The 27,375-nt window shown below is 39.3% G+C and overlaps 1 pseudogene; it reads right to left on the bottom strand.

The window, feature by feature from the left end:
- Window positions 1-18,344: 18,344 nt before the first annotated feature.
- LOC118846757 lies at window positions 18,345-20,975 on the bottom strand (annotated as a pseudogene).
- Window positions 20,976-27,375: the final 6,400 nt, after the last annotated feature.

Below are 27,375 nucleotides of genomic sequence, written 5' to 3'. Positions count from 1 at the left end.
GAACCTGATCACGTCTCCAGCTCTTAAAATTAGCCCCACTAACCTACATCACCCACACTGGAATAAAGGGAAGGAGGTGGATGCATTTTCTCAAATTTTCTCTGAGGCCCAGCTTGGTCAATCTCACTGCAGTGGTCAGTGGTTTATTGTTATTGTTGTTTAGAACACATAGAAAAAGAAAATATATGAAAATATATGGCTCGGAGGCATAAGATAGCAGAGATGAGAGACCTTGATTATCCATACATCTACTGGAATTCACTAAAAAAAAAACAGAATAGAGCATTTCTTCAGTTACTTTAACGATAATTTTAACCTTCAAAGGGTAGAGAACCCAACAAAAGGAAATCTTTTACTAGATCTGCTTCTTATTAATGGTGGGAAATAGGTCACGTAGGAAGAAATAATGGGAATATTTGGGGGAAGTGATCACTTCTTAATAGAGTTTTTTTAATAGAAAGGGAGAGAAAAGCTCAGTATAGTTTGACATGCACCTTAGATTTTGGGAAAACAGATTTCAAAGGATTTAGAGTAAGACTAGGTAGGATCCGAAGTATTAAAATTCTATGAAAAAAGTTATCTTAAGAAGGATGGGGAGCTCCCAAGATGAAAATTCAATCAATCAACTTTAAGCTCCTACTCTACTAAAGACTAGAGAGATAACAAGCTGATGAATACATACAAACAAAGGATATACAAGATATATAGAGGAAAAAATTAACAGAAGGAGGGCACTAAAGTTAAGAGGGATAGGAAAAGGCTTCCTGTGAAATATCGGCTTTTAATTGGGACTTAAAGGAAGCCAAGGCAGTCAATGGTCTGAATTAAGGGGAGAGAACATTCTAGGCATGGTTGGCAGACAGAGAAAATTTCCTGAACCCAGAGATGGAGTATTTTGTTCATGGAACAGCGAGGAGGCCAGTGTCATTGAACTGAAGAGAACATGGCAGGGAATAAAGATGTAAGAAGACTGGAAAGGTAGGAGGGTACCAATGCCAAACAAAGTGAGCATTTTGTTTTTTATCCTGGAGGCAATAGGAAGCACTAGAGTTTGTTGAATTGGGGAGAAAAGTGTATATGACATGATAAGACCTATTACTTTTTTGGCTGAATGGAGGATGAACTGGAGTGGGGAGAGACTTGAGGAAGGTAGACCCACCAGCAAGCTATTACAGTCATCGAGACATGAGGTGATGAGAGCTTACACCAGAGTATTAATTATCTCAGGAGGGAGAAGGGAGCGTATTCAAGAGATGTCTCAAAGGTGGATTGACGGACCTTGGCAAAAAATTGGATGGGGGTGGGGTGCAGTAAGAGATAGTGAGGAATAGAGGATGACATCTAGATTTCAAGCCTGAGGGACTGAGAAGATGGCATTGCCCTGTACAGTAATAGGGAAGGAGGACGGTGGTTTGAGGTAAAGAAAATGAGTTCAGTTTTGGACATGTTTAGTTTAAGATATCTAGTGGATGTCTAGCCTAGGATGTCTAAAAGGCAGCTGGAGATGTGAGATTGGATGTCAGCAGAGAGATTGAAATAATAGTTGACTTGAGAATCACCAGTATAGAGATGCTAATTAAATCCATGGAAGCTGTTGTGATCACCAAGTAAAGTAGTAGAGAGTGAGAAGAGAAGAGGACTTAGGACAGAATCCTGGGGGATGCTTAGAATCAGAAGATGTGATCTGGATAAGGAGATAGAAAAGGAGTTGTCAGGTAGGAGGATAGGTACCAGGAGAAAGTGGTGTCCTGAAAACCTAGAGAGAAAAGAGTATCAGGGAAGACAGGGTGATCAACAGTGTCAAAGGCTGCAAAGAGGTCAAGGAAAATGCGGACTGAGAAAAGGCCATTGGATCCGGCAATAAGAGATTACTGGTAACTTTGAACAGAGCAGTTTTGGTAGAATGATAAAGTCCAGAGCCAGATTGTAAAGATTTAAGAAGAGCGGGAGGTAACAAAGTGGAGACACCTATTGTAGATGAGCCTTTCCAAGTTTAGCTACAAAGGACAAAAAAGATAATGGAATGATAGTTAGTGGGGATGGAAGGATTAAGTAAAGGTTTTTTTTTTTATCAGAATGGAGGAGACATCGGAATGTTTGTAGGTAGTAGGGAATGAGCCAGTAGACAAAGAGAGATTAAAAATAAGTGATAGACTGGGGATGGCAGAATGGGGCAATCTACTGGAGGAGACAGCATGGAATCATGTTAGAATTGTATCTTGGTCTGGTCCCCCTGAACACTTTCTCCCCTTCTAGTCAGCACAGTAAGTTTAAAAGTAGCCAACATAAAGGGGCAATGGCAAGAAATAAGATTACTAAGGGAAACCTGGAAGTCACATATATTACAAACCATCCGAAAGATCAAAGGAGCCTAATTTGCAAAATGTACCACTGAGTACCTCAGTGATCTCTGCAAGTTCCTATGCTATTTAACAATTTTTATCAATGACTTAGATAAAGGCATTGATGGCAAGTGCATCAAATTTACATAAGACAAAGGTATAAAAAAATAACTACATTATAATCTGACTTCCTGGAGAGAAAGGATTGTTTTTGCCTTTCTTTGTAACCCGGAGATGATCACAGTTACTGGTACTTGATAAACAATTAATGTATCTTTGTGAATTGATAGCTATCACACTGGATAACAAACTTCAGGGTTCAAAAAGATCTTGACAGACTAGAACATTGGGCCAAATCTAATAAAATTCACTAGGGATTAAATGTAAAGTCATGCTTGGGTTCAAAAAATCAACTTCACAAGTACATGAAGCAAAAATAGCACTTTGATTGGAAAAGACCTGGGAGTCAGTGAACTGAAAACTAAACATGAGTCAGCAGTGTGATGTGGCAGTGATAAAAGCAAATACAATCTTGAGTTACATTGAGAGACATAGATTCTAGTTATAAAGAGGAATTAGCTCCTCTCTCTTTTGCCATATATGTTATATGGAATGGATAAGGGAATAAGGGATTTTTAGCTTGGGCAAGAGAAGATTCAGAGGAAACATGACAATGACGTTTAACATATCTGAAGGGATGTCCTGTGGAAAAAGGGATTTGATTTATACTGGTTGGTCCCAGAGGGCGTACCCAAGAGCAATAGGTAGTAGTTGCAAAGAGGAAAATTTTGACTTGATGTAGTGCAAAACTTCCTTATAATTACAGCTGTCTCAAGTTGGAATGGACTGCCTCAAAAAGTAGTTGGTTGGTGGCAAGGTAGGTATTACAATGGATAGAGTGGAGTCAGAAAGACCTGACTTCAAATCCAGCCTTGAACATTTACTGTGTGACTCTGGGTGAGTCACTTAAACTCTGTGTACCTTAGTCTTGTCATCTATAAAATGGTGATAATAATAATACCTACCAACTAGGGTTGTTGTGAGTATAAAATCAGATAGTATTTTTTAAACATTTTGCAAACCTTAAAGCACTATAGAAATGCTATCATCATCATCATCGTCATCATCGTCATCATCATCGGTCTTTAAGTAGACATTGGATGACCTGTCAGGAATTCATTTTCAGGCATGGATAGGACTAGATGGCCATTGAGATCCCTTTCAACTCAAAAAACTTTATGATCTTAGGATGTCATTCTTTCTATTTTTGTGAGGGAAGACTGAGGATTTGGGGTGACCCATATGAAACACCAAAGCAATGAACTTTGCTGCTGATAAATAAGCATAATAAAGAATGGTCATGGATAGATGAAGAACACTGACCTTGACTCTTTAGATTACCTTTGTCCTGACATATTCATTTGTAGCTAAATGAGAGAGGATCTTAGGGTATGAGTAAGAGTAGCTGACCATAAATTAGATAGTGATCTATTATAAATGGTTGGGATCTCCAGGTGAGAAGAGAAGGGTTAAAAAGAAAAGACCTAATTTTAGCCCTGGGCCGTTCTGCTTAGCTTTTGCTAGCTTGGGGTGATGATAATGTCTAAGCTGTTCACCTGCCCTTTTCTCAGAGCAGTTCTAGTTACTGTACTCCAGCAGACTTTCCACCACTCTGCATTAATTTGAATAGTTTTCTAACATTGAGTGTAGGAGTTTTTATATTACAGGACCACTACTGCCATTGTAGAGAAGATGTAAGCAAGATTTAGGAAATGATAGTTCTTAAACTAGATCTTTTGAAATTAATAGTCATAATAAGATTCATTTTTATCTGTTCATTATGTTTTAATTACTCTCTTTAGGACTGCTTTGATAAAAGCACTGTGAGCTTCATACCTTTGCCAGTTCCATCCAATAATGTTAGCATACATAAATGTTAATATACAGGAAGTCTGTTCTTTCAACTAACTGAAGATCAGAATTGCCATTTTTTATTCAAATTTTATTTAAAGGGAATGGTGTATAGAGGGAATCATTGTTAATAGATACAATTACTTGGGTGTCTGATTTAATACAACAGATGTTTCATTGCCCGTGTGTACAATAATCACAGCTTCTAAGATCATTGGGGAATTTGGAGCCCCAGGTTTCTAGTTCTAGGAGAAGATATTAATAGCTAAAAGCAGTAGGCAAAGGGATTAAGCCTGTGAAGTGTACCTTTATGCTCTATTATGTAACTGTGAATGTGATATGAGATGATTTCCACAAATCTGACATTATGTTAAGGAGTTTGGAATGAGTTTCCAGTGTGGAAGTGGCTGCCAGTTACAGTGAATGACAAGGTGATGAGGGAAGTGATTAGGAAGGCCAATGAGACTTTGCAGAGGTGAAAATGGAGCATCAAGGTAGAGCAACAGGTCTTGCCAAGAGAGCCATGCATGTGCGTCTTCCTTCCTTGATCGCTTGGCTTATCAATTTCTTTTCCCATCTTGTCATCCACTCTAGAACTACCCAGGTTTTTTACTTTGATAGATATGTGATTTAGTCACTCTGAGGACTCCATCTCAATGTAGACCACAGTCCTGAACTCTTCCATCATTTTGTCCATGTTTTTCCATAAATCCTTCCTAGAGCATCTACCCTATGCAACAAAACCCTTGATACCAGTGTAGCCTTTGGATCGTTCATATGTAGTCTCATTTTCCCTCCCTCACTGAGCCTCCTCCTTTCTGATCATGCATTTCTCAATACTGTCTTTATGCTGCTTTCAAAGCAAGTCATCACATGCTGTAGCCTACTCACCGTGCTTGCAATTAGCTAAATGTCATCCTAATGCTAGTTTCAGTAGAACGTAAACTCCCTGAGGTCTGAGACTTTAATTTTTGTCTTTGTATTCCTAGTACCTAGAAAAGTGCCTGGCACATAGCAGATATTTAACAAATACTCACTGATTGATTAATGACTGAGAACTAATTTTCCTGGCATAAATGGAAGACCATAACAACTCTTAAAGGCTTTCTATTGAGTAATGGAAAGGTTGTATTCTTCTTTGGTGAAGGGAGTGCCACCCTGAAGAAATGACAGGTCCCAGAAGTGTTGAAGAAGATGACTAGTTTATTCCCAAAGATGAGTTATTCACCATAAAACCAGGAAATCAAAAAGCACCTTTAGATGAAGTCAGAACTTGCCAGGCAATATCTCTTAATCTTAACATCTGCAAGGATTAGTAAACCCAACCAAACAAAAGGAAATGCATTTCCTTTCTTCCTGTCTGCAATAAAAAAGAAAAAAACCCAAAATATTGGGTCTTTTAATGCATGCTTGATTTCATCACTATAGTAGTGGTACAGTGTATCACTATAGGTATAGGATTTTATACATGGACTCAGACATAAGAATGGGAAATATAGCTGTATCCAAAGTTATAGATTCAGTGCCTAGCACATCTGCAGAGAGTGCCTAAGATTCCTGAGTCTTACTCATAGTAACTGACATTTATACAGCATTTTAAATTTTGCAAAGCACTTACAGGTGTCAGATCATTTGAACCTCACAAGAGCCCTCTGAATGAAGTACTACAGGGAGCAATATCACTATTGTATAGACAGGGAAAACTAGACATGCGGAGTTTAAGTAAAATGACCATGGTCACACAGCTAAGTAAGAATCAGAATTGGGATTTCAACCCAGATCCTCCTGAGAACAGGTCCAGAATTCTATAAGTAATACCACCTGCCTCCTTACTTGTCTCTGTGTTCATGATAGAAGACCGTATTATTATACTCTACCACTTGTTCCCAGGAAAAACTTCCTTGTAGAAATCCTTATTCACTCGAAGGAGATCAAAAAACCACTTATGGGGTTGTATCTTCCATCTTCTTAGATAGCCATCAATGAACAAACTTTTCTGGATCATTTTTAACTTTGACAACAGTTTTTCCTTATTTTTATTTCAACTTTTATATGCTAAGTGGAAACAATACCTACCTTCTTTCTTATCTAGAGTTGTAAAATCAGGCATGGAATATGAAATAGGGCACACAGTCGTGTAAAAACAACTGCTGAAAAATGATACAGTATGTGCCTTGTGTTGATAAGGAGGCCTGAAATAGTCTCTGGCTAATTTGCCTTTTCATAAGAAACCAAACATCCAAGATCCAGGAAGCTTTTTCTAACATTTTAGTACTTTATTAGAGGAGGAGGAAGCAGACTTAAAGAAAACATGATTTTCCCCTGGCACTTTTTTTAAAAGTGTGTGTGTGTGTGTGTGTGTGTGTGTGTGTGTGTGTGTGTGTGTGATTGAATATTTTTAGTAGATAGTGAATATGCTCTGTTTCACTCCCCCAAAGCCTACTCTCTTCTTAGGCTCTAGGGGTTGGAGATGTCTCTTAACACAATTAGCACGAGCCCCAATAGGTTGTATTTCTCTGCTGTTAGTCACCAGTAGGGAACGCTCCAATTCCAAAAAACCACTTAACATCTATTAATTTTCACCTAGGTCCATTTATTTCAAAATCATAGCAAGAACAAAAGTACACACATTCCCTCTCCCTATACACATACCCTTGTGGGGGAGGGGGGAGGGAGGGAAGGTGATGGCAAACTCTTCCCCCATCCCACCTTGGTCTTTAGGAAGAGTAGGTTCACTCTTACCACAGTTTTTACAAGGCGTTGGTCCCACTAAATTCATATCCAAATTTAGCATTGATATCCATTGAGTCCTGGTCTCAGCTACTACCAAGCTAGGTCCCAAAGGTCACTCCCACAGGTCACTCTTTGCTTCTCTTGGCATCATTATTAGGGTGGCCAAAAAACCTGTCTTGGCCTAGGATTCTCAGGCTCTTTGAGGTTCATTCTCCTAACCTTTGGAAACTCACAAGATGGGGCCCTCCAGATTAACCTCTGTCATCTAAAATGTAAAAGAACAAACACAGAGGTAAAGTACCAAGGCCTACTTCATTGGGCCATCCATATGTCAGCCTTAGAAGGAAGAGGGCCTCTCCTCTTATCCTCCCTTATCAGACACCTTCAGCAAAGGAGACAACCCAAGAGAAAACAGCTGAAGAGAATGAGGCCAACTTAGTCCTTTTTGAAGTTCTAATCCTACAAGTAGAGGCAATCAAAAAGGCTTCTTCTCCCCACATGGTTAGTAGACCAGAACCAGTTGCAGAATGCCTGCACATGTCTGAGTGTCTCTCTAAGGCATATCTATCATAGGTCATCGTAAATCTCCTAGAAGCAGGCTCCCCAGTCTCTCCATGTGGGGAGATGCCAGTCCAAATAGTAATCAAATTTGATTTTAGTAATTGACTGCTGCTCCTCCTGTGGTCTCACTCACCATCCTGGTAGCTTTCTAGATCAAAATGGCCCTCCCTCACTACCAATATATGTGTTTTCTCCTTCAATAGAATATAAACTCCTTGACAGAAGGGATTTCCTTTGCTTTTTGCTTGGCGCATATAAGTACTTCATACTTTTAATCCATTCATGCATTTGTTCACTCGTGTTTTTAGGAACATACAAATATCATTATAGGGCAGGTAGGTGTCTAGAGTCAGGACGACCTGAGTTCAAATCTAGCCTTCGACACTTACTAGCTGTGTAACCCTGGGCAAGTCAATTAACCCTTTTTGCTTCGATTTCCTCATCTGTAGAATGAGTGAGAGAAGGAAATGGCAAACCATTCCAGTATCTTTACCAAGAAAACCCTAAATGGGGTCATGAAGAGTCATACATGACTGAAATGACTGAACAACAAGAAATACCATTGCAGTAAGCATGTACAATACAAACAGAAAGCACACCATCATGCACTTGACTATAGTATCCTTATCAAAAGAGAATTAGAAATAAGATCCAGCACATCAACTCTTGTAAATTAACAAGAACTCAAGATAGACTACAAAAAGCCCACACAATACACCTTTCCCCGTTAAGAAAATTATGTTGCTAGTTTCTTTCACTCTGAGAAAAATCCGCTCCAGCATTTTCCAAGATAGCTATTTTTCCACATTGTTCTTCTTCTCCAAGAAAGCCTCTATGTTTTTCTGAAAGCCCCACTGTGGAGAGCTGTCAAATGCTGTATTGACTAGAACCAGGTATGTAGGAGGGGCCCGTATCTCTAACTCGCACACAGTCACAAGGTTAGCTGAGCAAGTCCCCAGCAAGTATGACACTTGTGCCCGAGGCTTCCTATCACTAGCACATCATCTCCTCTTTCAAGCCAGGGCTCTTTCTGAGCACATGCTATACATGATATTCATCCAGTAATTAAAATTCCTCATGTGGTAGGGCCTGCCGTGAGCCTGAACGCATTCACCCTGTACTTTAAATGTGTTGTCTCTTGCATGTTATACTTTCCCCTAAGCCTTGCTTGGGCAGGCTCACAATCCACAATGTGGGGAAAGAGATGAGCACATGAGTTTCTAGCAGACCTAAAATGACGTATTTTCTCTGTCACTTCTGATGGAGCTGGTCTACATTTTAGATTGTGAAATTAGAGCCCACTATAAGAGCTGTTGAGTGGTGGAGATGAGAGACAGCCCCTTGGGGCCGAAAAAGGGTTTCTCTTTCCTTCCCATTTCCTTTCTGGAACCATCCTACTCAGCAGAGACTGAACAGTGAGACTATTCTATGGGACTGGTGAAATGCTCTAAAGAGAGAATTGTCTCTAGTTTCCTATCATCACTGGTCTTAGAAGAGATGACAAATGAAGAAATTAATCCCATAATACTTCTAAGCATAAAAGAATCTAGTGAAATGAGCTTCTTTTGGGCATTCATTGCACACATACCAAGAAACTGCTGAGTATTTAATAGATCCTTTGATTATCCATGATGTTAGCTGAGCTGTTTCTTCATTTGAGTCTGATAACTATGGACTAGCAGTGTGGGATAGAGAATAGAATTTGGAACTTGGAGTGTAGAAGACTTGGGTTTGAATCCTCTTAAGACACTAGCTTTGAGACTTTGGGCAGGTCACTTAATCTCTCTGGGCCTGTTTCCTTATCTGTGAAATGCAAGGTTGGGCTTGATGAACTTTAAGATTCATTTTAGTTCCAAATCTATGATCACATGAACATACACATATTTGATTTAGTGATGCATGGATGTTTCTGTTTTTGCATGTATGTATTAGTATTAGTGAAACTTAATGAGAAGGTTCTACCAAATTAATATGTCTTTGGAAATCATAATTTTGTGCCCATTGCTTGGTCTACATTCATGCCTTTCTCCAATTTCTTGTATTTATCAGCAAAGACAAGCGGGAGCATTGCATATTTGACAATAGTAGCCTTCCCATTCCTTGGCTTTTCTAAAGAAATATCTTCAGAAAAAGAGCAGCTGGGCTGGTATAGTGGATAGAACATGGGGCCTAGACTCAGGAAGACCTGTATTCAAATCCAGCCTCATACTAGCTGTGTGACCCCGGGCAAGCAATTCAACTCCATTTGCCTTAGTTTCCTCATCTGTAAAAATGAGCTGGAGAAGGAAATAGCAAACCATTTCAGTATTCTTGCCAAGAAATGTGACCCTAGAGAGGGTCACAAAGAGTTGGACATGGTGGAACAGCAAAAATCTTCAGGAATGCCCTCCTAAAACATACAGCACTATACATATGATCTATTATCATCGTTAGAGAAAAATGAAGCACTGTGTTCTGCACACAACAAGCTGCCAATCAGTATTACTGGAGCTTTCTTTCAAAGCTTTTTATGTATACTTATTGTTCAGGTCTCTTCCTTAATAGAACAAAGGGAACAAGCATTTATTAAGGGACTACTATGCGCCAGAGACTCTGCTAAATATTCTACAAATATCTCATTCGATCCTCACAACAACCCTGGGATGTAGATGTTTTTATTATCCCCATTTTAGACATAAGGAAACTGAAATAAACAGAGTTTAAGTGACTTACCTTGGGTCGTATAACTTGTCAGTATCTGAAGCTGGACCTGAACTCAGGTCTTCCTGACTCCAGAACCAGGGCTCTATTCACTGTGCCAATGGCTAATCTATGATCATTTCTTCATTTTGTACTCATTGAGAGGTAATATGGTACAGTGAAAAGAGCACCGGTTTCAAAAAGTAACTAGATTCAAATCCCTCTTCTGTCACTGTGTGACTCTGGGCAAGCCACTTAACCACTAGGGACCTCAGTTTCCTCATCTGTAAAATGGGGGGATGGATTAAATGGCTTTGAAGGTTTCTTTCAGCTCTTAAATGTATGATCACAAACATTTATTCCTTTTACTCTCGCAAGTGCCTCTCATTAATTAAAAACAACTTAATTCTGAAGTTTGTATGTCATAAATGCTCAGGTCATTCAGAAGTTGGAGGATGTGCTTACTTTCCCTCTCTTTCAAATACATTCCCTTCTCTCTCTCCCACAGGTACTTGATCGCCAAGCTAGGGAAAATTCATCTGGGCTCTGTAGTCTGTGGAAGCATATATGATCATTCAATGTCAGTATTCTAACTAGAACCTTTGGATGGATGCAATCCATCTCCATTCACTCTCCCTACTCAGTACTACCTTGTCCTTCAAATTTGTTCCTTTACCTCCTGCTTCTCAGTTGTCTCTGTGATCAGTGTCCACCACTCTGGGCAGAAACTCTTTTCTAAACCCTATTTCTCCTACATATCATTTGCCTTTTGGCTTTTAGAAGCCTCATTTTATTGTAAATAAACAGCTGTTCCTTCCTATGCTCGTACTTCCTTTTCCACATCTTCTCATCAATTAAAACTTGGCATCCTTCTAAAGAGTTTACCTCCCTTGCCCCCTCACCCGTGCAGACCACTTCTCTTATTCCCCTCTGACTTTTGATGGGTGGATGGGTTGATATCTTCATTGATCTTCACTGGTCCATTTAAACCTATGCCCTGGAATCTTCACTAAACAACCTCTTTTTTTTTTTTTGTATTTCATCCTTTCCAACAGTAACATCATCTCAACCTCTAGGATACTTTGCAACTTTTCCCCAACATTGTAATGTCAGTCAAGAGTTATCAACCATGCCACCTGGTTGACAGCCTGCCTCATTATCCTATCACCTATTAGTCTCAATTATTTCAATATTCTTCTGGATAGTCCTTCATATGTCCTTGTCTCACAGGTTCTTGTCCTATTCACCTCCCATGACCTCTATCTCCATTCTAGTTTGCCAACTTACTGGGGTGGTCACATTGTAGACTCCAACATATCTCAAAACTTCTGTTTCTCCAAGATCTCAAACTTTGAGATTCTATTCTCTTTCAAGATTCTTGTCTTTCTGTCTCTCCCACTCTTCATTATTTTTAAACCTTCTTACCTTCATCAGGACCTATGTTCTCCTCATCTCTACTTGGTTTTTTAGGGTTTTTTTTTTTGCAATCTATCACACCTATTCTGTTCTTACTTTTCTTCCTGATTTGTCTTAATTCAATGGTAAACCATTTCAATACCATTCACTATGCAACCACTGACTTTCTTGACCCCTTGTTCTTTTCCCCCCTGACTTTTCCACTCCTATATTCATATCCCATTGAGTCCATCACACTCAGCAACACTGTGACTATATTTCAAACCTTCTCTATTCTCTTCTGTAAGTAAGGTGAGTTTTTGTTATTCTTTCTTAGAGTTCAGTTTCCCAGGATTCATAGCCATAACAATCTATTTCCCAGTCTCATGACTTGTAAACATCTCCACCATGCTTGTGCAGCATTATATAATGATAAATAATATAAACATTTGTGCTTAAATTGTAAATATCCTCTGCGACTGCACAGTAAGATATAGGGATGAGGTGCTGTGAACTTGCGAGGCTATTGCTGGCAATATGCCTTCTTTGCCTGTTGCCCTATAAAGCAGGTGGGCACTGGTCAAAGACTCTTAGCGTTGAATGCACAAGCTGGAATGCTATGTGTGCTTTGATCAGCCCCCATCAAGGCTTGGGGGGAATCTATGTTTGCCTCAACCGGCACCCACTGAGGTTTGAAGGGATTTAGGGGAGTTCACAAGCTGTGCCTATCTCAATTGACCCCATTGAGATTCAGGGGTAATTACCCTCCTTTCTTGCCGGCCCCTGAGTGAAGGGTGATTAGGAAATGCTGTAGGAGTTGGTGTTCCCATTATCAGCAACTCACTTTGAGAAGACTAGACTAGAATAAAGCAAGATTATTAACCCCTCCAAAGCTGTCTTCCTGTCTGACCAGATCAAGAGTGAACCTGTGCTAGCAGCGCTCCTGTGTACTAGCATTAACCTGTCTCACATCCTCATACAACCAAATTCATCTCTCGTCTTCTCTTTCAGACCTACCCTATTACTTTATTGAAAAGGTTATTGGATCTTAGACTTACAGCTAGAAAAGACCTTTGAGATTACCTAATTAAGCCCCCTAATTTTGTGGTTGAAGAAACCAAAGGCCATGGAGATTGAATAATTTTTCCAAAGTCATACATGTAACAAGTTTCAGCATCAGGGTATGAACACATCTTCAAAGCTAGTCTTCTTTCTACTACATTATGCTAAGACCTGACTTTAGTTTCCTTTATACTTCCCATCTGCACATTTTCTATATCTTCACTTTTCTCTTCCTTTCCTCTTTTCTCTCTCATTTCCTAAGCTAACTCTTTCATCTATTATCTCCTTTCTTTTAGTCAGGGGTGGGAAACCTGCAGCCTTGGGGCCACATGTGGCCTTCTAGCTCCTTGGGTGTGGGCCTTTTGACTGAGTCCAAGTTTTACAGAACAAATCCCCTATTAAGGGGATTTGATCTATGAAATTTAGATTCAGTCAAAGGGCCATACTTGAGGATCTACAGGGCTCCATGTTCCCCGCCCCTTTGGCCTAGGATCTTGCTAATTCAATCATTCTCTCATTGGTAGTCCTTCCTTTTCTAATGTTCCCCCTCTACAGATATACTTTTATTTTGACACTATTACAGATGAAAACTCTTTCTCCTTCCTTTATTTTTTTTGCCAAATTCCTGCAAAGAGTGGTAATAGTTCACATTTAGAATCTTTGCTTCCTTGCTACCAACTTTCTTCTTTTACATGGTTTAGATGAGAACTTAGCAGTGTGATAAACAGCTACAAAAGCAAATATTATCATAGGAAACTTTAAAAAAATGAAGCTAATGAGTCATAGGCCTGCCAGATATGCTGATACATCCTGGGGTAATATTCCCATTGGCCCTTTCCCTTCTCCTTGAAGAGGGGGAATATAAAGTTCTCCGGGGAAAGGCCTACTGGAATGCTCCTGTTGGGTGTGGGGTGCATACTTATATGCAGAATCCCATTGTGTTCAGAGATAAACCACATTTCTAGTGTTATTTTGGTTCAGATGCCATATTTTAGTAGTTCACAGTCATGAAGGAGTGGGTCCAGAGAAATCTGAACTGATAAAGAAAGGACTGGAAACCATACATTATGAAGATCAATTGAAGGAATCACGAACGTTGAGTCTAGAGAAAAGAAGGTTTAGGGGATGTGATGGTAGATGGCTTAACACGTGTGGAGGGCTGTTATGTGGAAAAGAGATTTGATTTGCAAGAATAAGAGCCATTCTCCAATTGATAAATGATCAAAGGACATGAACAGGCAGTTCTGGCAGACAAAGAAATTTAAGCTATCTATAGTCATATTAAAAATGCTCCAAATCACTAATAATTAGAAAAATGCAAATGAAAGTAACTTGGAATTTCTACCTCATACTCATTAGACTGGTAAAGATGACAAAAAAAGAAAATAACAAATATTGGAGGGGCTGTGGGAAAACTGGAACTGTGAATTGGTACAGCCATTCTGGAGAACAATTTGGAACTATGCCCAAACACTTACTAAACCGTATATACTCTTTGACCTAGAAATACGAATACTAGGCCTATAACCCCAAAATGATCAAAGAAGGGAAAAAGTCCCATGTGTATAAAAATATTTGGAGCAGATTTCTTTGTGGAGACAAAGAAGTAGAAACTAAGGGGATGCCCATCAAGCGGAAAATGGAGGAACAAATTATGGGATATTAATATAATGGAATTATATTATGCAATAATAAAAGATGAGATACTACTTTGCAACATTGTAAAGACTATTTTGAAATACTTAAGAAATATGATCAATACAATAATTAATCATGATTCCAGATGACCAATGAAAAAGAATGCTACCTCTTGAGAGAGCGGTAATGGGTGAAAATACAGAATGTAGCACACACATTTTTGGATATGGCCAATTAGGAAATTTGTTATACTTGATTATACTAATTTGTTACAAGGATTTTGCATTTGATCCTGGAGGTGATAGGGAGCCACTGAGGTTTACTGAGTAGGGGAGTGATGAGTTAAGACTTGATCATTAGGAAGATGACTTTGAGAGATAAATGGCAAATGAATTGGAGTGGGGAGAGACTCCAGGAAGGCAGACCCACCAGTGGGTTATTGCAATAGTCCAGGGATGGGGTGATAAGGGTCTGCACCAGAGAGGTGGCAGTGTCAGAGGAAAGAAGGGAGTGTATTCAAGAGATATTATGAAGGAAGAATTGACATACCTTAGCAACCAATTGGATATGGTGGGTGAGAGATTGAGGAGTCATGGATGACACCTAGTTTATGAGCCTGGAGGACTAAGAAGATAGTAGTGTCCTCAGTAGAAATAGGGAACTAATCACTTTATCTGGAGGTTATACTTCTTTTCATTTAGCTTTCAATTCAGTCATTTTTAGTTGTGTCTGACTCTTCATGACCCCATTTGGGGTTTTTTTTGGCAAAGATACCAGAGTGGTTTGCCATTTCTTTCTCCAGCTCATTTTATAGCTGAGGAAACGAGGTAAACAGGGGTTAAGTGACTTGCCCAGGATCACAAAGCTCGTAAGTGTCCGAGGCCAGATTTGAAATCAGGAAGATGAGTCTTCCTTACTCCAGGTCTTGTGCTCTATCCACTGTACCACTTAGCTGCCCCATTTAGCTTAAAGAATTTTTATTAGTCATATCATCATGTTAATTCATACTGAGTTTGAAATCCCCAAATATTTCTCACATTACCTGTTAACTCTCACCCATTCCTGTTTCACAGCTTTCTTTTTATCCCCGATGTAGATTTCCTATTTATCCCTATCAAATGTAATCTTGTTAGATTTGGCCCAGAGTTCTAAAATATCTGAATTTTTTGGGATACTGATTCTGTTGCCCAACCATGCTAGCTATCCCACTCAGCTCTGTGTCATCTACAAATTGACTAAGCATTCAATCTATGCCTTCATCTAGGGAGAGGAGGAAGAGAACAGGCATTTTTTTAAGCACCTACTACTTGCCAGGCAGCTTGTGGTAAGCACTTTTACAAATATTACTTCATTTGATAATCTGAATCAGTGGTGTCAAACTCAAATAGAAACAAATGTCAGCAGCACACCTGTGGTTAACCCAGCAGGTTAATAGATAATTAACATTATCTATGCTCAATTATGTTTTAATTTACTTTGTTAAACATTTCTCAATTACATTTTAATCTGGTTCAGCAGTTTGGCTGGCAATTTATGGACCAAGAGTTTGACACTTAAGATCTAAAACATTGTTAAAAAGTTGAGCGGACCTTTCAATGTCCCTAGGAAACTCTTTAGGATTGTAAATTCCAAAGCGCTTTCAAATCTGCATTATTAAAGGGCTACTTCTCTTAGGTAGTCCTCTATACCAAAGAAATTTCTCCCATTCCCATTAAAAAAATGTTGAATTGAACAGAGCCAAGGACAGATTCCTAGGTCATTCTACTTGGAGACCGCCCCTACAGGTTTAAGTTGATCTGTCAATTACTCTTCTTACTCCAGCCATTTCCCTGTTTGGAACCCACTCAGTTGTATTATTCCAGTCTACGTCTCTTCATTTTGTCCACCAGAATATCATGAGTTGCTGAAATGCATTCCCCTGATCTTCTTGTCTGGTAGCCTTGTGTCATAGGAGGGTTGTTGGATGGTATTCAAAAGGTGTGACTACCCCAACAGAGACAAGCGGGTATAAAAACATTCGCTTAGCTTATAAGGATACAGTTATCAAACTCAGGACAAATGTATATGTTGATAGATCTGGGTCTGTTTGGTTGAGTGCCAAGACCTTCCCTTTGTCTCCCTTTGTCTCCATGAAGATGATGTTTGAGCGGTGATAGTGCAGCGCAGTGGGTAGTGGACAATCTGACACGTCTGAGGAATCTGGAGGCTTCCTAGGTGGTTGACTTTTCTATGCTACTGGGAATGCCAGGGACCATGTCACTGGAGAAAAGCTTTCTATTATGCCTGAAACAAAGAAATTCTTCTGCTTTAGCCGCATGTGTGGCAAGGACTGCTGTCGGCAGCACCCCCTAATTCCCATGAGGCTTGTAACCCTATTTTCGACATAGCCTAGGGACTTCCCCTTGAAATTCATCTATGTCATAATGTCAGCTCACACCAAGGTAATGTGCACAGGGCTGTATGTGGCTTACCACTCCCTGTTTAAAAAATAACCAAATGAGGTTAATCTGGCATGACTCGTTCTTGATCAATCAGTGATGTCTCTTAATGATCACTACTTCCCTTTCTAAATGTTCATGTCATCCATTCAATAATCCACTTTAGAATTTTACCTGGAATCACAGTCAATCTCACTGGCTTAGAGTTTGAAGACTCCACCCTCTTCCCTTTTCTTAAAATTGGGACAATATTTTCCTATCTGAAGTCCTATGGTGGCTCTCCCATTCACTATGATTTTAAAAAGATAACCAAAAGTGGTTAAAGAATCACACCCATAATTTCTTTGAGTACCCTGGAACATACAGAGTTCATCTGGACCTGATGTCTTGAACTCATTGTCTTGGGTTTCAAATCCCTGTTAAGCATTTTTTTTCCTTAAGAAAGCTACTCTTTATTTTACAAAGGCTAACATAACATTTCACCAACATTTTCATCTTTAAGGGAAATGTTTTTTAAAAATACATAAAAATATTAATACACTAGAATAAATGAAACTATGAATAAATGAAGCTATGAAACAGGTCTAGACAGGCAGAAAATGTAGACTTTCCTTTTACAGAAAGTGTTAATATTAAGACTATAATAGCAGCATAATTTATTTATATATATTTCAATCAGGTGAAGGTCACCCCTCAAAATGCAGAGGAGTCCAAGCTGGATTGAAAGCAGAAAAGTTTTATTAGGAGGAAAATCATAGACTAGTGCTGAGGCTCCCCCCACCTCCGTACAAGGTACAAAGGAACCCCTAGCCCAGGAGGTGCAGGGGAGATTTATGCTTGAAAACCACAAAAGGAAAATTAAGGGAGGGGTTGGGAAAAACAATGGACAATTTTTCCTAGGAACAGGTAGACATAGAAGGAGGATGTTTTGCATGAACAGCTGACCACAAGGCTAGTTTGGGCCAATTTGTGGGGAGTGGGGGAGGGAGAGACCCAGCTTAGCAAGGTCAGCCAGCAAAGGTGTCTGGGAGTGAGCAAGATTTTGGCTCACTGTGAGCTCCTGACTGGCTCTTTTCAGCAACCAGGCTTTCTCTGTGTCTAGTACCACACACCCCTATTATATACAGGCCAGTTTTGAAAACAGATCTCCTTTATACAAAACATTTGATTCTGTTATGATCAAATAGGGTTTATAGTTGCAAACTGATTAAATTATTTTAGTTCCCAACATGTGCATTTGTTACTTGAAGGTTTTATCAGTCAGCTGTGATTGCAAACTTCTCTATTGTACCCTTAATCTAGTATCATGGCTGACAATACATTCAGGTGTCTCATATATGGATGTGTTGCCAGCATCTGAACAATTTTCATTCTTTGCTCAGAGTCTAGGAATATCTTCAGGAGGTCTTCCAATGTTTGGTTTCTTCTGAGGATCTCTGTGATAGAATCATCAGTCTTGGTTGGATGTTGGCTAGGTTTTATAGGATTGCGAGGTTGGATTGCTGAGGAATCCAGTTGCTCAGAACTCCCTGCATCCTGAGTGTGGGTTGTCAGATGGTGACAGGTACTATGGCGATAAGGACCCTTATGACAATTCCATGAAGTCCTCCACTTGGCAGAGTTCTGGATGGAGGTAGAAAATCCCCAAGGAAGAATTTTTATGAAGGAATTTCTCTAATCTAGGTTTACTTCTTCCTACAGGATCATCAAAAACCATAAATATGTCTCCAACAAATGCATACTGAATTAACCTTTTAAAAATAATTTCTTTCCAAGATACTGATTTAGTCACAAATTCTCTGAAATTGTCATTAGTTACAACAATGCCAGCAATTTTGTCAGCTAGGTACAACAGAAACCTATCATCACGAGAAGCAATTCTTATGGCAAAGACCATTCAGATAATATTCTGAGGTCCTGAAACTGAGTCAAAAAGTGCTGCTCTTTGATGTTAAAATGTAAAATTGAAAATTGATTTTAATTCTATTTTGCTAAGACTTAATCAAACTAGATTTTATATTCCCTTTTGAGTTTCTTTTCCCTTGTAAACTTTACCCACCAACCACATCTCAGAGGAACTTGTCTAAAGGTCAAGTTTTTGTCTTGTAATTACCTCAATCTTTTACACCCACTTTCTGGAGAAACTTAGTTAACTTAAAGGTCAAATCTCATCAATTTAAACTATTGTTTGTCCTTCTTTTTTAAAGAGGACCAGTGACATCACAATGACATCACAGGGTGATGTCTTGACTGGAACATGAATTGGATTTCAATGAAGCAGAGTTGTACAAAGTCATTGTGTCAACAACCTGGCTAGCAGCTTCTGTGGGGGTATGATTCACCCACAGCCAGCACCCAGAAAGCTGCCAACAGCACAGGTTCTTTCAATCTGCTTAATTAAGGAAAGCAAGGTGAAGGGGTTGACAAGCTTACTTTTAATTCAAATATCATTCAGTTAGTTCAGGGGGGAAAAAAAAACCAGCACTCTGAACTTCAAAACAAAATGCAAACAAATTACAGACATCAACAGACTTTGTCTGATTCAAGTCCCAACAGATAGTTACCAGAGTTCAACAAAGTTTCAACATCCGGGTTTACAAGCTGGAGGGCTCCTTAGCTACAGCTGCCTGGAGTCTCCTCATCAACACCATCTCCAGAGCCCCGCACCAATAGCTCTGTCCTCCCTTCTTATAGGGCTTTAGACATCATCAGACATCATCTGAATCACCACAGCTCAGGCTCTGGTGATTGGTTCTTGAGTTGGCCCCTCCCCTTAGGACCCTGGGATGTTCACATCCACATGGATTACATTAACACCTAATGGGGTTTGGGCCTGTGGCTTAGCACCTAGTAAAGCTCACTGAGATAAATTGAGTCACTCAAAGAAAACAAAGACAATTCTGGTTACAGTCATCAGCCTCAATATCTCTTCCAGTGTCATAGAAGTCCAGAGGTAGGACAAAAATCAAGATGATTGGCAGTGGCCTAGGATGCAGCAGATGACGTTGGCATCTTTGATGTCTGACCAAGCTCTAAGCCCTCCACAGCACCTGCTTCAGCTACCTTCATGGCCATTGGAACATATCGTTCTCCTCCACCCATTCCACTGCTTGGGATAGATCCTCCTAACTCACCAATGTTGGTTACCCTCAACCTGGTTTAGTCCATCTGCCAAGACAGTTTTATTGGGATGTGGCCACTGCACATGCTATAGGTTCTTGAAACCACAGGGGAGAGCTGGGTGAAAGGCAGACACCAAAGGTGGATGAGCGGCCCTAAAAAAGGTTCAACAAGTCTTCACATCAGAGATACTAGTCCTCCTTGAATATCTACTATAGCAACTCTCATTACCCGAAGACTACTTCTACTGTCTGGGAACCTTTGTCTTGTGACTCAAATCATATGTCTTGGCAGTGGTTAAGGGGTTTTCAGAAGGGAGTTCAAATGGTGTAATCACAATTCTGACTATGTCATCAATAGCCAATGAGAACAAGACACCCCTCTGTTGCTCAAGATTTTGCTCTGTCATTTTACTAATTGTTATAAAAGATCCTGCCAGGGCAGCTAGGTGGCACAGTGAGTCAGGAGGACCTGAGTTCAAATCTGGTCTCAGACACTTGACACACCTACTAGCTGTGTGACCTTGGGTAAGTCACTTAACCCCAATTGCCCTACCTTCCCCCCTGCAAAAAAAAAAAAAGATCCTGCAAGCCCTCACTCAGGGTCTTTGGTCATTGAGAGAGACCATTGACCTAATTTATTAGTTACTGCTAGTCTAACTGATAAGTTGATTGTGCTGGGAAACTTATCTCTTAGTTTACCTTAATTTCAGTTGTTGCAAGGATCATACCTTGTTCTCCACTGAGGGATACTCTAATTTTTTTTTTTTGCCAATATTCCAAAAGTATTCAATGGCTGTTGCAATCCCTCAACAGTAAAAGAACTTGTGTAGACCATGGCAGTTATAACATTGTTCCCATCTATAAAGGTGTGCCTTTAATCTGATTTCCCTGGTTCATTTTAAAATTCCAGCCTGAATGGTATTTTTAAGAGTATTCCAGAATCTTTGGACCCCAGTAACTGAGGAATCAATACAATGATTGGATGAGCCTGCCTGCTTAATGCTAGTAATTGAAGAAAGTAGCTGGGGTAGATTTAAAAAAAAAGGCTTCAAAGGGGTTGACCATTCGGCTTGATGTGGGAAGAGCTGCAACATCCTAGCTGGCTTTCATATGTAGGGTTAAGATTATTTTTTGGAATTGTGATCCCAACTTTTTGATACAAAATATTTTCAGGAATAACTGGTATTTTAGGCTGGTGACTCAGAGTTCCTCTGGCAACAAAATCCTCATCTGTAAGTACTCTCTTGTCATTCAAGAGCTTCTTTAAAGGGGAACAGAAGATGAAGAGCCATCCTTTTCTAGATCTATGTTGGGAATGTGACTCTGGGTAGAATTCCAATTTCCTTTTTCTCTTCTCTTGGAATGAAACTGACAGTTTTCATTTGGCCTTTTGAGGTACCTGGTTTTTCTTTTATTCTGAGAGTTCTTTTATTCTGAGATTTTTCTGCTATGTTTTGCTGCATATGCTGCATATGATCCATGTTTCCTTTGGAGAAAAATTCACATTAAATTCATCTAGATGATTACAAACAATGACCTCCAGCAAGATAACTGAAATCCTAAGGAAGACATCTTTTTCTTTCTAAAACTTTTTATTTTTCCTTTTCACTTTCTTCTAAGAGTACAAATGGTTCTGTAGATGGCCTCTGCTCTTTAATAACTTTTTTCCCTACAGTTTTCTTGGAGTATCCCACCATTAAAAAAAAAGTTTACTAGTATGTTCTACTTCCTCAGTAGTGTCTTTTACACTGATGCATAAATCTTTAGACATAGCAGAGGAATCAGATAGCAGGTTAATAACTATGCCTGTAGCTGATCTCTCAGTAGCAGATGGAGGCCCATCCTCTCACACAGTTCTTCATGTGTCTTTCTTCAGTATTAGAAGACCTCCTCTTGTGACATATCTTCTCTTTGGAGATAGATTCTTCAGGTGGAGTTATGTACCATTTATTGGAACAAAAAGAACCTCTGTGGATCCAGAAAACACTATAAGCTCAGAAACAGGGGTCTCTGCTTGCTTGCTTTCATTCTCCTTCAAAGTCTGCACATCATTGTACATGCTCAGCTCTTGGATGCCATTGTGGGTAAATCCTGTTGTACAATCTGTTAGATCAATGATATTATCAGTATCAGCATTATCTACTTCATAGGAATCTTGACAAGGATAAGTTTTGGGGATTCTTTCTTCAATGAATGGGGTAAAATCAGCAAATTCATTGTATATCTTCACGTGATTCATCAAATTGTTTAAATTTCTTTTTCACTTACAATGCATTCTGAGTACTGGATAGATTCATTATTTTCGAAGAGTTTCGCAAATCACTGTGCATGACTTTTGGCTATAGCAACAGCATTAGCACAACCTCAAGTGTCCAGAATGGACACATTGGCTTATTTTAATTCTAACACGACTCTTATGAAACCATGCCAGTCCTGTATTTATCCCCATTTACTTCTCTTTGCTTTCAGATTCTCTAAATATCTTTTAAACATCCAAGTTGCTTGAAGAGTTAGTTCCCTGTGCATCCAGGGATGCTCCTCTCCCCTTCTCTTTTTAATTGGAATAGTTCATGTTCATGCTATCACAATTCTATTTGTGAAAGTTTCCTCTCAGGCTAGTTTGACCTGCAGAATTTTAGGCCAAGGGATCTTATCAATCCTTTCCCCAAAATCTTTGAAATCTACTCTTCCCTAAATCAAACATATATGTCAGCAGATGTTCACTTTCCCCCTCCTCATCAATAACAATCCTAAAATGAGATGATCATTTCTTCCTTATTACATCTTCCTTGACAACCAGTTCCTTCTTGTTATGGAAAATCAGGTCCAGAACAGCCATCCCCCTCACAGCTTCCACCACCTTGTGAATAATAAAATTAAGCCCAGTCAAGTATTCATTAGCTGCTCTACTTTTAGCAAAAGAAGAACTCCAGGAGATGTTCAAATATTTGAAATCCATCATTACTACTATAATAAACCTCTTTGGACAATTTGTGATCTCTTTCCAAACTCATAATTTTCTCTTTCTGTTTTTTCCTCCCTTGATCCTTATCCAAATATTCTCCGCTATGCTTCCATTGGTTCCTAGTTTGTTTTATACAAATAGGCCTTGTTTTCTTCACAGACTCTTTGTGCTAACCAAGTTGGACTGCTTGCTCTTCCATGTATAGAACATTTCATCTCTCATTTTAATGCCTTTGTAACCCTCTTTTAACGACCTTATAAATCTCCCATGGGCTTAGTCATCATTTCTATGAAAATGACTCACAAATCTCTCTATCTAGACTCAGTATCTCTCCTGAGCTCCAGTTTCCTATCATCAACTACTGTAGTAATTCGGACATTTAAATCTGGATGAACCGGATTCATCTCAAACTCAACAATCTAAAACAGAAGTTTTTATATAGCTTTCTCTTCAAATACAGCCTTCTTCTAAACTTCTCTCTCTTTGTTGAAGGCATCACCATTCTTCTAGTTTACTGGATCCATAACCTTGGTTATCTTAACCTTTATGCCTTGCTTGATCTCACCCACCATATCCTGTCACTCGACTCGGCAAATTTTGCTATTTCTATCTCCACAACATCTCCTGTATCTAACCCCTTCTCTATTCATACAATTACTACTTTAGCTCAGGTCGTTAACCTTTCATCTGAATTATCACAATAGCAATTGGTCTCTCTGCTTCAAAATTTCAAACCTCCCCGCAAAACTCCCCACTCCATTCTATGGTAACTTCTACACAGCATGCTTCCAAAGAGATTTTCCTTAAGCACATATCTGACCATGTCACTTTACGACTTAATATATTCCAATGATATCCTATTGCCTCTGGGACAGAATGTAAACTCTTTATAGCCTTTGAAGCCTTTCATAACCCAGCATTAACTTCTCTTGTAGCCTCATTGTACACTATTCTTCTATACTATACTCTGTGATCCAGCCAATCTAGCTTTCTCTCTGCTTCTCACATACGACTCTACATCCTCTAGCATCCTCCATGATTAGAATGCACTCCTTTCTCCCCTCTAGGTCATAGAATCCCTCTCTTCCTTCAGTACACAGTTCAAACTTTATCTTCCAGATGAGCCTTTCCTGAGCTGTCATGTCCCAACTGTTAGTATCCTTCTCTCTCTAGCTTCTATTTATTCTCTTTTATTTATTCTACATATACTTATACACGTACTTGTTGTCTCCCCCTTGCTGCACCACAAAGAGAGAATAGGGATTGTTTTATAATTTGTATTTATATCCATAGTACCTAATAGAATTCCTGGCATTTAATAAATACTTGTTAATTGATGAATTGGTTCTGAAACCCCTACCTTCGACCCATAAAAGTGATGAAAACACCACCCAAGTTCAAATCCCATTTCCTCTACTTACCACTTGTGTGATGTTGGGTCTCAGTTTTCTCATCTGTAAAAGTAGAGGTTGGCCTAGATGGTCTCTAAAGTTCCTAGCAGCACTGAACCTGTGATCCTATGATCCAATTCTCTCTTCGTTTACTCTAGTCATCATCCTATTTTATACCAATGGCTTATTGGTATTTCTTCCTATCCTTTCTCTTACATTTTTTCCTTCCTTCAATCTTCTGAAGCAGGATAGGAAAAAAATAACTGCCTCCATCACTTGCTACCTGGGACTTTCCTCACATCATCCTCCCTAAGCCTCCCAAATATACTCTACCTCTAAGCCTGCAGAAGATTAGGATGGAGAGGAATGGAAAGTAAAGTAATTGCCCCTGCCCTCCATTGCCTAGAATTATACCACTGGCCTTCCTAGCAATTTACCATTGGCCTTCCCAGCCGCTATTGCCACAGACCATCCTATCTTCCACTGACCAATTGAGTTGTTTGATCAGACTTCCCAGTCCTGTGGTGAGCAGGGGACTTCTTGTTCCCCAAGTTCTTGTGATTCAGAATCATTTGCCAAGATGGAAAATCACATCTCTTGCTACCTCTTTCCCAAATTCCAGCCCTATCTAGTTCAGCCCATCCACATCCTCTTTTGATCTCTCCTTCATCCATGTCCTTTGAAACCACCCTTCCCCAATTATTGACAGAATCCTTTTCTTCCTGGAGCTCCATCCTTTCACACTCTTTCCATCTTGTTAAACTAGTGGAGCATATCTCTTTCCTTGCAACCTTGGGAGTTCTGACTGTTCTCACGTCCCCACTCTACACTCCTCCCCAGCCCCACCCCCCTTCACCCCCAACCAACATACACTGGGCCAGGAAGAGAAATTAACATACGCCTGGGAAATTGCTACCACTTCCAGACTCTCCCTCCCAAGGAATTTAGCACCTGACTCACAGTCTTTCTCCAGCCCAACTATTTCCTTCATTCTTAGGGACTTGCTTCTTCATATTGGTGGTCCCTTCAAACGCCTTGGCTTCCCAGTCCAATCTCAACTCCTATGATAACTGTTTTTATTCTATGTCAGCCACCCATATCAGTGGTCACATCTTAGCTCTAGCCATTCCCCCAAACTATACCACCAGCATGATTTTGACCTCTAAAATTCCCTCTTTCTGATCATAAACTTCCATCCTTTCATCTCTTCTTCAGCCTCATTCTTCTTGAACCTCTCCTTCATCTCCATTTACAATCCCATCTCTCTCTGATCTCCAGTACATCTTCTCTATGCTAGTCTCACTTTCTTCTCTTTACCTTCTTACCTGATTCATTGTTCTCCACTTTTCCCTCTTTATTTTGGCTATTCATGTCCCGCCATTTTCAATCCTGAATCATTTCTACCATTCACATTTTTTTCTTCCTTTCTCTAAGCTGCTGAATAGTGCTAAAGAAAGTTATAAATGATGCCAACTTGGATCATGAAAAAAGTTATGCCACTAATTTCAACTTGGCCCTTACTTCATGCTGGGAAAAATGGAAACAGTTTGGCAGAAAAGAGATCTAAACCAGCATCATATACCATGTACCAAAATAAATTCCAAATAGATAAATGAGCTAAATACAAAGTTATACAATTTAGAAAGTTAGAGGAGACTAGTTACATCTCCCACATTGTAGATAAAGGAACCAACCATGACACAGGGAATATCATAAAAGACAAAAGCAAAAATATCACACAAATAGAATAATGCAGGTAGAAAAAGAATAAGAAAAGATATGGACTCAGAAAAAAAATTTGCCCAAAACATCTCTGATAAAAATCCAACATCCAAAATTTACATGGAACACAAATTGAGATTAAGAGTGATCTCAACAGCTAAGTGGGTAAATCATAAGAGCAAGCATTTCTCTAAAGAAATTATATAAATTACAAATAACCATTGTATAAATTGATCAAAATTGCTGATAATCAGAAATGTAAATTAAAATAGTTACAAGGTATCATGTCACAACTATCAAATTGGTAAAAGGAAAAATCCAGTGTTGTTGGGAATGTAAAAAACAAGGCACTTTCATGCTTTGCTGGTACAGGTGTATATTGGTTCATCTGTTTTGGAAAGTGATTTGGAATTATGCAAAAAAAAATATCACAAAAGTAGCCTACCAAGTCACAAGTAAGACTTACTAAGTTAACTCCTAGGGAGCTGCCTGATCTCAAAGAGGTCAAGTGACTTACAACTAGTTAAGTGTCAAGAGGCAGGATTTGAGACCCGTAGTCTATCCACTATGTAATTATGACTCTTTTGTATATTATATGTTCTATATCATACATAATTATATTATTATTATCATTTATGTACTTGTATCAATTATGTATGGACTCCCAGGTTTGCTAGCTTCCTAGGCATTGGGTCTCATTTCATGTTGGTATCCCTACGCAAGTGCCTGGGAGATAGTGGGCACCTAATATTTGTTGAATTAAATCGCACCAAAAATGTTGTATCTCTTATAAGTTCAGTGATGCCAGAGGAACAGTCTTCAACTCAGCTCTGTCATTAAAGATAAATAATGTCTCTAGAGCTTGTGTCAGCAGGGAGGGTGGGGCTGAATGCTGTCCTTCCACACTTCACTTAGCATCATGCTGGAGGTAAGTACATCATGATTAATCCAGATGAAGGCAGGCCTTTCAGCAAGCAAAGACATGCTAGCCAGAGACAACATTGTAATCATTGTTTTCTTTTCAAAATGAGGGTAACTGAGCCTGGAGAAGATGTCCAGAAGAACCAGTTCCTTGTCAAATAACACATATTGAATAAAAAGGTAAAATCTATGAACAACCATACTCACAAAATGTCCCTCTCCAGAGCCAAAATGATTTAATACTGAGATGGACAGTCAGAAGATTCATTTCCTATTCTCAATTCTGCAACTGCCTAAACTTTTGAGCCAATCTTCTAATAGTACCTTGCCTCAGTTTCTGAAGTTCCAATTACTCATTTAAGGTAAAATCTAGCAAGCATTTTAAAGCACCTTATAAAAGGTACTCTGATACAGAGTGGAAGAGACATAAAAATAACTATTGCATGATCCCTGCCCTCAAGAAACTTGTGTGTTTCTTTCTCGAAGAGGACCATG

Source organism: Trichosurus vulpecula, chromosome 4 (assembly GCF_011100635.1).
Source record: "Trichosurus vulpecula isolate mTriVul1 chromosome 4, mTriVul1.pri, whole genome shotgun sequence".
Lineage (NCBI taxonomy): Eukaryota > Metazoa > Chordata > Mammalia > Diprotodontia > Phalangeridae > Trichosurus > Trichosurus vulpecula.
This window is presented reverse-complemented; position numbering and strand designations above follow the sequence as displayed.